Here is a 13,667-nt window from a genome sequence, read left to right as displayed (position 1 = left end):
CTACCATCGTACGTTTTCATGTCACGGGGCAACGTGAAGTTGCGAACTGGTGGTTCCTCTCTCATGATCCGCGGGCCAAAACACTTGGGACCTGGAGGACCTTCTGCCTCAACCTTCTCAGACAAATACATCCTATCCAGCCTGTGCCTCGCATCCCGGTCTGGTAGGCTTCTTTCTCCCAACCTTTCCCCCAAAGGGTTCCGGTAGGTTCTGTAATGTCCCAGGTTTAGAGACGATCGAGGGGTAGATTTTAGAAAGGGATGTGCATTGCATCGTAAATTCTGGGGAAATTTCGTGCTTTTAAAACAAAACTGCATCGAAGGGGGACAAGTTTCTCTCTCGACACCTTACAGGGTTAGGGTTTCGAGAGTGCGACAAACTTGCTCTTATTCAACTAAACTAGGGTTTTGGAGAAGAGAGAAGGGATATTGCATCACAAACTTAAGTTGCATGATTGAATTCAAATTGAAGTTGCATGATTGAATTCAACCCTAAGTTGATTTTGAATTTCAAATTCAAACATTAAATAAATACCCTATATTTCAATTGTGAGGAAATTCATTAAGTAAATAATAAATAATACACATTATGAACAATACAAAAAATAAGTAAAGCTCATTAGAGAAAACCTTGAGCTTTATTGATTATCACACAATATACATTGTCTTTACAATATTCACAATTGAAATAAAGGAATAATACAACACATTACAAAAATTGGAAAAATAGGAAAAGAAAAGAAAAGGAAAGTACAATATATTGATCTATCCTAAAACTACAAGCTAATCTTCATTTAGTCTTGAGCTTGATGATCTTCATCTCTATTTGATCACCATCTTGATCCCTGTATACAACATAGCAAATCACAAGTTGCCACTTGGCAGGTTAGAAAGAAAATGGCCATTGAGCAGATATGATCAAGCTCTGCCGAGCTGATCATCTCACAGCCAAGTACCAAGCCAGATACCAAGCATCTGGTACACACACACACTAGCTGCTCACACAGCTAGTGTGCATGCAAAACAGCTAGTCAGCATGAGTGCATGCAGCACAACACACACACACAGGTCAGTGTGTCACCAAGTGTGGTCAGGCCTTGTTGTCGACCAGGAGAGCAAAGCCAGAGTGATATAAAACCTTTTCCATAGTAAACCCTAGCTCATCCATCGACAAGCAGCAGGGTAATCCACCAGATAGCAAGAACACTTAGAACAGGAAGAACAGCAAACCACCAGAAATCATCCAGGGACAGTTTCACCAAGAACTGTCAACTGTGAACAAACACAAGATGGAGTAGAGCAAGCACAAGCTAGCCAGGAGGAGCAGGGCAGCTTAAGTCATCAATCAGAAGCAAACCTCTACACCAACACCAAATTTCTTGGAGCTGGAGTGAGGTATACCAGATAAACCTGAGCAAACCATGGTTTTGCTCATAATCAAGCATGTGCATATGTCACAAAAGCAAAAGAGGGTAGAAACCCTATTTGTATCATCACTTGGCTACTAGCCATTTGGTGCAAGCAAAGAAGGGAGAGGCCAATAGGAAATCATCCAAGGGAACACTAGTTTTGTCATATTAGTGGCACAACTAAGGAAATCCAGCAAAGGATGGATTCACAGCTAGCCTAGCCCAAATCACCTAGCACCTACAGCTAATACTACCATCAGACAGATAGGCAACCTGTGCCTATTTTGTTTGTCAACAGTAAAGCTCACTGGAAATCCAACAAGGGATTGTCCAGTGATGCATTCATCAAGCCACAGCCAGTCAACAGGGGTGGGAACTTCCTGAACAGCAAGAACTGCTGTTGAGGCCACCTCAACCACTACAATAGTCCCAAATCACAAGCCTTGCACAGTTATCATCACCAGAAGGGTTCAAATAAAGGACTAGGGTAGACAACCAAGGGTTGGCATCCATCTAGCCTGTCACAATTAAAAAGATGATCATAACTGCAAGCAGTTCACATCATTTATCCATTCAGTCAAGTAAGCCAACACAGATAAATGATATACACAATCAATGGATGCACCAGAGCCTTGCAGATGATCCAATGGATCATTGCAAGCATCAACTGATGATTAATCAAGCACCATCACACACCAGGCCAAGCCTGTGTGATGCACACACAACACAGAGTGAGCAATAGTGAGGCACAGTTATGAAACAACACCATTTACAAGCAACTGATGATCATGTGATCATCAGAAGCTTGCTAGAGCATGCCAGTGCATGCTAGAGCATCACTGAGCAGCAGAGCAGGAACCAGTCAATGAAATAGCCACATATAGTTAATAATTGCTTCACATATATTCTCATAAATAAATTATGATTGCATCCAGTAGCACATCAAATGATTGATGAACCACTGAATCATCATATACAAGCAAAGCACATATAAATTCATCACTGTATAACACAGATAAGCCACAGTGATACTCAATTGAGCATAATCATAAATTGAGCACAAGAATTAGCCACAATTGCTCTGGCACTTACAAAATTGCAAAAATTACACACTGTAATCAAGCCATGGCAATTGAAATGGATACACTTGAGCATCTGGCAAGCTTATTAACAAGAACAGAGGCACAGGGATGGAATTAGACAAGAAATGCTAGCCCAGGAATTGCCTAGACTAGAAATTCTTGCACAGGGGCATGGCAGGGCTACACACAGCAGTAGCACACGCATGGCACAACAACATAGCACAGCAGGAGCAGGCAAACATGGCGCTGTAGAAGAGCACAATAGCTCTTGCGCAGGCAAGCAAAGCACAGCAGTAGAGCTAGAGGAGGAAGAAGATCAGGCACAGGAGGGAGAAGAAAAGGAGGCGCACTTACCAGGAGTCGAGCAGAACGGCGCAGCCATGGCGGCCACGGCGGCACACGCCGGAGCATGGCGGCGCCAGGCCAAGCCAGACCATGGCAGCACCACGGCACCACGCGCACCACGGTGGCGAAGCCACGGCGGCGCCACAGCACCAGGAGCGCCAGGAGCGGCGGGATCGCCCAGATCCCGCAACCCTAGCCGCCGCAGAGGAGGTCGAGGACGAGCGGGAGCAGCATCTGCTCCAGATCGGTGCGGATAGCTCGACGTGCCATCATGAGGCGAGTCGATTGTGCCCCACGGCGAGGGCCAAGTCCGGCGGAGCTCGCCGGAATCGAGCGGCGACGGCGGAGGCGACGCAGATCGCCAGAGAGGGGATTAGGGTTAGGTTTCGGGCACGCGCGAGAGAGAGGGAGAGGAGTGAGGCTGGTCGAGCCAGACCAAGTGGGTCGGTTGACCTAACCCACTGGGTTACAACGACAGGTGGGCCCAGGGGCAAAACTGCCATTTCACAAATGAATAAAAATGCTGAAACTTTAAAAATCAATAGTAAATGTTTCCTAGCTCTAATAAAATAATTAAAAATATGAAAACCACTCAGTATAAAAAACTCTATCATAATAAAATATGAAATATAATTTTTGAAGATAAACAAGAATAAGTTCAAATTTGATGATTAAATAATCATTTAAATCACACATATTATTTTCAATAATGAAAATAAGTCCATAAATTCTTTTGGACTTTAAAAACACCTTGACAACATTTCAAGGTTGTATTTTGCCCTAAACAGAGTATCCCCAAATTATTCTTAGTATTAACCTCTCACATGAAATATTAACGACATCGGAAGGGGGGAACAAACCCTAAAACTGGAACGATGCATCAATGCTTCTTTAACCATTGCCCTTATCGGACAATGATGCTATTTTTCAGCAACAGAGGACAAGGGTCAGTCCACACCATCCAACTGCAACACTTTGCAGTGTTCAGGCAAGTTCATCACTTGCTCATGTCATTCGAGTATTTTTATCAAATTACTTGCAAAGTACTATGTTTATCACTATTTCATAAAAACCAAAACCACTATTTTCATAACTATGAATATGACTATGTGGTGGGCAATGGAACCATGGAATGTGTTGATATGGTGGAGGTTCCATTGCAAGGGTTTATATCCATCTAGGATTAAACAACAAATGTCGTCCAGTGATTCTTGTGCCGTAATACCCGTGTTAACCATAAGATCCAGAGTGGGACGGAGTAGTCAAAAGTGTTTCCACCTCTCGTTCATCAACGGATGCTCATTACTGGGTGCACTTTATCTCGAGAGACATGATGCAGGGGGGAACCCGTAGAAGTCCCCACGGTAATGAGGTCTATGATGCGTTGCAACTGCCGGCGTAGGAATGTATGGTAGAGCCCTGCATTGTCGTCGTGGTCGGGGTCCACCCTAATATGGGAATAATGGGACCGGCGTGGACCCAGGGTCGGAGATTGCAACAACGGGTGGGTGTTCGAGGTAGCGGAGGAACATGATTGGCTAGACCTTATACCGGGCCTCACACCATAGGAAGTGTGGACGGGAAAGCTGCCCGGTTGGCACCAAGGTTAAGATCTCTTATGGGTAAAGCAACACACCTCTGCAGAGTGTAAAGAACCATGACCTGTCACTCCCTGTTCCGGGATATGGAACTACGAACGCGGCCGGAAAGGAGCTCCATGAAGTTCTAGTAAACCGGGGAAGGCTGACAGACATAGTTCTTTGGAATAAAAGCAACCTCTTGAAGAAATGTTTATCAAAACCTGCATTGGTATTAGACTTTCTGGTCTAATATCGTAGCTAGTGCATTAAACACCTCTTTTCTATAATGAACTTGCTGAGTACGCTCGTACTCATCCCACTCTTAAATCCCCTGCTTAGATTGTCTGAACCATCTGGAGGAGGACAATGACAACCCTGAAGGAGCCGACATCATCGGCTATGAAGAACCAGACCTCTCTGGAGGTGTTGAAGGCGTAGACTACCTTATAGTCTATGGAAACTGGGAGGTTTCCGGAGGAGATCAAGTTTAGACTAACCGAGTAGCAGTAGTATCCGAGCAGTACGAACTCTTAGTACTTAACTGCTCGAGGAAATAAATGTACCACCTAGTAAGACTTCTATATTGTAAGCTAAGATGGGTTCACCTCGAACCCAGGAGTATCCCTCTTAGGACCCAAGAGGAGCTCCGAGATGATATGTACATTATGCTTGTAATAATAAATGAATGAGTTATGGACCTGCTATGTTCTGTTGTACTACTCTGAGGGATGTAATATTTGCGGAATGGTACTTCGTGAATGTTATATCAACGACTGGCATACTACAACATGCAGTGGTATGCAGGGTCACCACAGTTGGCATCAGAGCAAAAGCTTTGACCTTAGGTTGGAACCTAGTAAATGGGACCGAACGTTAGGAGTCAAATAGGATTAGTAAAGAATTCTCTAAAAATATGGTGTATATTCAATTGAGAATACAACAATCATATCTTTTAGTGCGATAATTCTTTATTATCTCTATTATGATGCAATATTACTAATCTTATATTCTTTCTATTCTACAACCAACTATGGCAAGTTCACGTCCGGGACGAAACATGAAAGTGATGGATTCAACACTGAGTGAATATGAAGGAGGACTCGTAGATATTTTACGTGCCATGTTACTTGAATTTGGGTGTGATCCCCAGATCCAAGTAAAGAAATACATGTACTATGACTGTACTGTATTGGCGAAGTGTAGGGTAGGACTAAGACTTCTAGAATCCCTAGGAATGAGCATAGTGATGCCAGCAGGTGAGGCTAGAACTACCCAAACAGCCTACCATATAGCCATTATGAGAGCCATCACTGATATCCGGGAACATAAGACGAAAGAGCTTATGGGTTTCGAGTTCTCTCACATTCCTCATATGGAGGAGGAAGATGATCCTATGCTTAACCACTTCAAATTTGCAAAATGCAAACCAGCAGAAGCCGCTAAGTACATGGACAATAGCCGCAATTTACTGTCACTGTTCTTTCAGTTGAACCGACATCTGTCGGGGGCAATTGATACAATGCTAGAGGAGTTCACTGAGTCCAAGGAGGAGACTAAGGGGAAGGAAACCATGGAGAATGAAGTACACACACCAGTTTACTTAGCTGGTGATTACATTAGTATTGACCATCCCGAACCACAAACCACACCCATTACACCTAGGTACTATCCTAGTAGTTCCTATAGAGGATATGAGGGTGGAGAGGAATCCGGAAACAATCAGCGTTCCGAGACTCCTATAGAGAACTCAACAGATTGGCGTTGGGGGTCAGACACCGGAAACTCTAGCAATTCAGTCAGAAATAATGCGGAGATGAATGAGGGCGCCACAACCCAGCTCCAGGGCAATCAGTATAATAGGGGTGACTATAAGGAGTACCCTATACTGATTGAGTCAGATACTGATGGAGGTAATACCTATGGCGGAGTCACAGGGGAGTATACCCGATGGGTGGATTATGATGTTTTGAATAATCAATTCATGAACACAGATTTCTCCCTCGGATCATCCTCTGATTCCGACTACCAGCCAACGGGAAGACCCTACGTTCCAGATTCTGTCAGGAGGACGACACGTTCAACTGGATGGAAGCCTGGGATGTACCGGGAGTGAAGTACGACTAGAGACCACCAAGGGAGGCGAGACTAAAATACATAAGTACCACATGTATTGTAGTGTGTAATATTTGTAGAAATTTGTACATATACTTCAATAAGTGAGTTTGCATACTCACATCGTCACTGAGTATTGTAATAAAACCACTTAAGTATGTATATACATGGTATATGTTTTGAATGATTTGGATTTGCTTCTTGATTTCCATTGCGCGACTAGTTCTATGCACAAAGTTGAGCTCAGAAAACTTGCGCATGGAGTAATTATGAGTATCACCTTGTGTTGCAGAACTAGGGGGATATGTCGGGACCGGTAGGTGAGGAGAGTGAAGCGCAGCGCATGGAGCGCGAGGCTAAGCAGAAGGAAGAGGCTGATGAAGCAGCCAGAAATCAGTTTCCACCACCACCACCACCCATGACGCAGCAAAACTTCCTCCAATACATGCAAATGTTGGAGGAAAGGCAACTGATAACGTTGGAGCAGCAGAACAAGTTCTTCCAAGAGCTGCTTCAACAAAACAAGGTGGAAAGACCAGATAACCAGGGAGTCACTCTATCAGACTTCCAGAATACTAAGCCTATATCCTTCGCATACGCGCCCGAGCCTATGGACGCGGAGGATTGGCTGATGGACACGGAGAGAAAGCTCAACACCGTTGGGTGCAATGACCTGGAGAAGGTCAGATATGCAACACACTTGCTGTGTGGACCTGCCGCATCATGGTGGGACAATATAGTAGCCGTTTATCCGGCTGAGAAGGTATTCACCTGGGAGGAGTTTAAGAGGAAGTTTAGGGAATCTAATGTCCCTGAAAGCATTGTGGAGTTGAAGCGTCGAGAATTTGAAAGTCTCGAGCAGAAGGATAAGGCCATCCTGACTTATGTCAGAGAGTTTTCGAAGCTGTCTCGGTATGCTGTTGAGGAGGTCAACACCGAGGACAAGAAGAAAAAGAGGTTCATGCGGGGATTGAATCCCCAGTTCAAGGTTCAGCTCAGAATGATGAGAGCGACCGAGTTCCAAGAGTTGGTGGATGCAGCCATCACTCTTGAAGATGACTTCAAGCAACTGCAGGATGAGAAGAGGAAGAAGGCTAAATTCGAGCCTAAGAGGTTTGTTGTAACACCCCAACTTTTTGCAAGCTTGTTTAATTATCCAAAGTGCAAAAATTAGGGGGAACAAAAACATTTTCTATAGACTAATTAACATGAATTGCCTTGATCTGTTTGTTATGATGAATTGCCTTGATCTGTTGGTAGATAAATTGTCTTGATTTGCTTGTTGAGTTTTGTTTTGAGCTACCCTTAATAACAACACCTCTAGTGGTTAAACAAGCAACTCACTAAATAAAACACATGTGTGGCTTAGGAAGAATTGTTTTTCTTTTTACTACATCAAACCTCCCTCCTGATGGCAACATGAGTGTGCCTACTTATAAGATTCCAACTTTGGCAGTTGATCTCTTAGCACCCACAACTGTTTTTGGTGACCTCAGTGCATGGATCTCTTCTATACAACACCCTCTACAACTTCCACATCTTACATGTCACATCCTCCACTTGCAACTCTTATAATCACTTGATCTGGTATCCTATCCAATGTTTCAGCACCAGATCACTTCTTCCTCTTTTACCTCTTGTGTTTATTTAATCAAATTTTAATATCCACAAAACCAAGAGTAGGTATGATGGGTACATTTTGTAGCCACCATCTACCCTTGAGAACACTCCTTCCTAAATTAGTTTTCTTTCTCAAAAACCCTATTGTTTTTCTTCCCTGGTTTTAGCCACAAAAAAATCACTCCTTGTTATTAAAACTCCTTAAATGTTTTCTTCAAATAACAAGAGAGATTGTGGATGGTATTTTGTATCATCCCATTCCCTTCAACCCAAAAAGACTTTCTATAAAGGCATTTGATTTTCTTCCTTCTTTTAAGTGCATGGTTTTGGTACATGTGCCATCCTTGCACCTTTTGATAACACAAGGGAAAAATCTATTTGGCATTATTATGCAAGTAGACCCATTTTGTTTTAAAAATCATTGGATCTCTTTCAAAATGTTTTCAAAGGAAAGTTCAATATAAACCCTATCCAACATTTTGATCAACTCTCATAGTGGTGGAGACCCACCTCTGTAAAGTTCCAGATCTAATTAAAAACTTCCATTCATTCATCACATCTCACTCTTGTATGGTTTACCATCATCATCTTGACCTCATGTTGATGGCTTATGCCACCATATTCATCCTTGTGAGTATGGTTATTTCACTCACCATCTCTCTTAGCCTTGCTCTACAATTGTCTAAACCACCATCACCACCATCATCTTTTGGCCAAGTTGATCACTTGATCAAAGTGCTTCATTCCTCAACATTGGCACCAATGTTTATTAATACCTCTCTCTTTTCATTCTTACTTCATCAAATCAACATTACCCATCTACCTTGGCATGCTCATGCATTGTTGCATGTGGTCAATGCCAATCTTTTCAATTTTGAATTCAAATAAAAAGTTTTATTCTTCAACTATACCTTTGGATCTATTTTCATCTTATGTTTGTCACAACCAAAGTGGTGGGAATTATCCTTAGAGTACATATCACCTCACACTTCTTTTTATCTATATGAATCCACTCATATTCTTATCATCATTAAAGTCACTCATTGACGTCATCTCCTCAACATCATGCCTTGGCCTACACACATGGATGTTGTGCATCTCTTTGTTTGTTCACTTATGTTTGGCAAGGATGGAGCCGGCCATTGTCTATGCATGGCAATTTCGGCCAGCCATTCCTCTCTATTTTTCTTCCTCTACAAGACTTGCCTCCCAACTACCCCAATCAATAAATGAGCAGCCTCCCAACCCACCCAATCAATGAGGAGGCAGCCACCATCCTCCCTCTTTATAAGGAGCTTGGCCGGCCACACCTCCTCTCCTTTGCCTCATTTCTTTTCACTCCCTACTATTTCCTCCACTCCCTCACACTCTCCTCCTCCATTTCCCCACGGAATGGTGCTCCCCTTGCTCCCATGGCCGGCCATGGCCATGGCAAGCCACCAAGATGAAGCTCTCCCTCTCCCTCAAGCTCCTCCTCACCATGAGAGCCTCCCTCTCCTTCTTCTCCCCAACCCTAGATGGTTTTCTCTCCTCTTCTTCTTCCTCCCTTGCTAAGATTGGATCTTGATGCAGGTGCATGTTGGTCCAAGCATGGAGAAGCTTGAGCTATCCTCAGATCTGATGTTCTTGAGCAAAGTTCGTCCAAATCCCTGCAGTAATTTCTGCTATCTTGTTGTTTCAGATTCTATACGATTTTGTAAAATCTGCCAAAACTCGTGTGCAGGGCCAAATCGAGTGATTCAAAGTTCCGCGGATAGGTATTGAAAAGATCTACAACTTGCTGTTGGTTTCACCCTCAAATTCGTTACATATTTGCCTCGGTAAATAAAGTTCTGTAAACATGCAGATTCACTGTTTGTTAGATTTATTCCGTTTTACAAAACCTTTTTGAGAAAACTCAACTTTGGGTGAAAGCCCTCCTCAATACCTTCATTTTGGCGGTGGTTTCACTTCGATTGACCTCATGAAACTGAAATGGTTCGCAGATCAAGATCTGGTCAGATCTGACTTGGTCGAATTAAATCAGGAGCTTGGGAACGAATTTTTGAATGAAACAAACTGGGTAAGAACCACCTTTTCAATACCTTTCAGATGCAACTGACCTCATATTTTTATGAATCATGTACGATTTGTGGTGAATTAAACTTGTTCTGTGTGTTCTGCAGACATGGCTGTTAGTTTTTAAATCACCAAAAATCCATCTTTGAACCTTATTGAGTGATTCCAACTTTGTAGGACTGCTGTATGTTTTCTTAATCATCTCCAACAAGTTTCAAACATTTATCTGTTATGAAAATCCAGTTGTAAAGAAATTTGTAAAGACATACAGTAACCTTGTTACTCCATTTGTGAGAGTTTCAGAAACTATTTGAACCCAAATCCAATTGTGTATGCATCTCTGTTTAAATATCTTTCAAATACCAGTGGTCTCATATTTTTAGGATTTTTCTACGATTTATGGCTTACAGATCTTGTTTTCTGTACAGCCAGATTCAAACAAATTCCTAAATTTGTAGGTTTAATATTTTTGAGTGAATCCAATTGGGTTAGTCTTGTATTAGTACTGGCCATCTAGGAAAAATAGTGTTAGTCTCTGTTCATGCATATTTCTTATTGTTACTAATGTGTATGTGTGACATGGATTGTTGAACCAAAACTCTTTGGTTTATTTTTAAACCTTTGCCCACTCTTTTATTTAAAAATTGGTCAACCAATGTTTTATTCTTGCAAAACAAAACCTCTGCAACTTAACCTTAGTTCTATTGTTTGGCTTAAGTCTTCAAATGGTGTGGCATATCATTTACTTCCTATTCTTGTGTAGTGTTGTGTAAGCTTTACAAAATAGAGAGAATGATTTCCCGCTTTTCCAAAAATGCTTCAAAAAATAATATGAATGTTTGTAATGCCCAACTAATGCACTTGTCCTCTTTATGATGTTATCTACCAGGGGATACTTAGTTGTGCCATGGTGATACCGAGAGAGGCAATTGCTAAGTTATGATACTCTCATACCTTTACTAGGTAAATAAAATGGGTTCTCTTTTAGTTGCTTTGTAGTATCTATAAGTTCTTTGTATGTTAGCCCGTAGTAAGGTGGTTAGCTATTGCTTGTTGATTGTTGAATGTTGCATGCTTGTTATGATTGGTGCAATGTGATTGATTGTGTTCCTTTTATATTTTCCGACGATAGATGCGAACGATTCCGGAGAAGAAGAAGAAGTGGTTCGGACAAGGATTTTATTTATATTGACGGGATTCTTATATTGATGAAGTTGAAGAAGTCCAGGGACAAATAAGCCAAGGCAAGCCATCTTTTGATCTCTGATATGATGTCTCTTTGGATGTCATCTTGTGCTATCAATAGCATCTTGGTTCTATGTGTGATGATCTCCATATTGTTGTCATCTATGCTTGGATGCAAGCATGGTACCTCTAGTAGTTTTATCTTGTCAAGGTCTTGGTAATTGGTTGGGTGTATGGTATCATGGCCATTGCTATCCAACTTGCTTTCTATATTTAGCTTGAATATGTTCCACCTCGGGACAAGATTCATACTACACCCCCTTCTAGTGTAGATGTATCAATACCATGTTTTTGGTGTATTCTCAAATTGTGATGAGTATGCCTGTTTTCCCTTAATGGTGTTGGTGTTGGTCAATTCTCATCCCTATCTATCTATTGATTGGGTTAGATAGCACCACAAATCTGAAAGTATATTTCCTCTTGTGTTGTCATAATACATGCTTAGCTCAAGCAAGTATGATCCACTCCAATACCTCTTTTTCATACCCTCAATGGCGTGATGACCCTCATCTCGGCCATAGTGTTGTATTAGTTCAACTCATGAAACTTTAGATTGGGAACCCCTCAAGGTTTACCTTGTTGTAAATGTTTATGAAAACCTTGGGTGAGGCAATCTTACCCAAGCGTATGGTTTATGAAAGGAAAGGATCTTGACAAAGATGGTTGGAAAGAGGAAGGTGTGTGTGACTTGGGTTTTTGAGAAAAACGACACATGGTTCTTTGTATTCGCCCGGAACAACTAAACAGCGCAACCATAGCTACTCCAACGTGGGCACGGGGCTTAACTTGACGTTTGTTCTTCTTAGCATGAGGCACCGCACAACTATACAAGGGTACGATTACCCCCGAGTCCGGGTTGTCATGGGTGGGACAATAGTATAACGGGAGGCCTTCGGGGCTGACCCGTCCGGAAGACACTATGGGTCTCCTGGCTTGGCGGTGGAGCCACGCTCTAGAGGAGGTGAGCTGCCACGGTGCCGGGGAGGTACATACTCCATAGGGTAGGACCTCGTGTTAAGTCGAATGGGCGAAAGGTTATGTTCGGGTATCCGTCGTGGCATATGTCGTTATGCGGGGATGATGCCCACACGATAGGTATCCGGATAGTTGTGGTGAAAGTGTGCAAACTCTGCAGAGTCAAAACTATTCGAATAGCCGCGTCCGCGGTCATGGACGGTTGGGATGGCCGTTACAGAGCTGTGTCGAGTTTTGGTTTTGAAAATGATTTCCAAAGGAAATGTGTGTTGGAAGTACCGGAAGGGTACGGGAAAGATGGTGTGCCGACCATGTGGAGATGGTCGAGGAAAATGAAACAAAAGAGGGTGACCCTTCCTAGTGTTTCATGTAGAGGAACTCTGCTTTAACAAAGATATAGAGATGTCATAGGACTTTCTTAGTGTCCCCTTCAACTGTGATGTGGGATGCTATATCCACAAGAGAAACTGATTCTCTTTCACATGCTATATCCACCAGAGAAACTATTCTTCCTCTCTTGTCTTCTTTAGTTAGAATTGTTATCACCTTCTTGATGGTTTGCGAGTACAATTCAAATGTACTCACGGCTTTGTCCCTGGCTATTTACTTGGCCAGACACTGGAGGACTTCGACAGATGAAGAAGGAGTTGACGACGTCTATGCGAGCTAGGAACGTCTTCCCAGTCAGTTGCCTGTAGGGTTAAGGCAGATGACTTGGGCTCTACACTGCTGAAGTGATTCTGCTACTCTGATGATTAGATTAGGCCCTTCGAGGCTATCTTGTAAAGATGGGTCATGTGACTTTATTGTAATTTTCTTATTCCGTTTTGTAAAGGATGATGTAATTTGATATCAGTTCGGTTATGTGTTCACGGCACACTGATCATGGGAACGTGAACTGTATACATAACAGGGTATTTCGGACAGCTAGTCCGGGGTCCCCACAGAGCTGGTATCAGAGCCATCCTGACTGTAGGAGACCTTAGTTAGCATGGACGTTAGTTAGGAAACAAGTACTTGGGCAAAACTATTTACCAAACAAATTCTTTCGTTAGTCGAAAGCATAGCTTCTACTCCTCTTGTTTCTTCAAAACTTCTAAATTCTTATCTCTCCGCTTTATAGAAGTGTTTGAAAATTCTTACTCTATTGTCTCATCCACTTCAAACCTACATATTGGACGATGTCCCCAACTCAGACCGGAGACTCGAACTCAAAGATACATCAATCCCTCAGGAAGACTC

General features: G+C 42.5%; 1 long non-coding RNA gene across 1 annotated transcript; it reads left to right on the top strand.

The window, feature by feature from the left end:
• Positions 1–8,761: 8,761 nt before the first annotated feature.
• On the top strand, positions 8,762–12,645 carry LOC127306262 (uncharacterized). Its single transcript, XR_007854549.2, has 5 exons — positions 8,762–9,782; positions 9,871–9,967; positions 10,133–10,209; positions 11,095–11,168; positions 11,338–12,645. It is a non-coding gene; the product is annotated as an uncharacterized lncRNA (long non-coding RNA).
• Positions 12,646–13,667: the final 1,022 nt, after the last annotated feature.

This window comes from Lolium perenne, chromosome 6, assembly GCF_019359855.2.
Source record: "Lolium perenne isolate Kyuss_39 chromosome 6, Kyuss_2.0, whole genome shotgun sequence".
Lineage (NCBI taxonomy): Eukaryota > Viridiplantae > Streptophyta > Magnoliopsida > Poales > Poaceae > Lolium > Lolium perenne.
The sequence above is the reverse complement of the archived record's forward strand: the minus strand, read 5'-3'. Positions and strand labels throughout refer to the sequence as shown.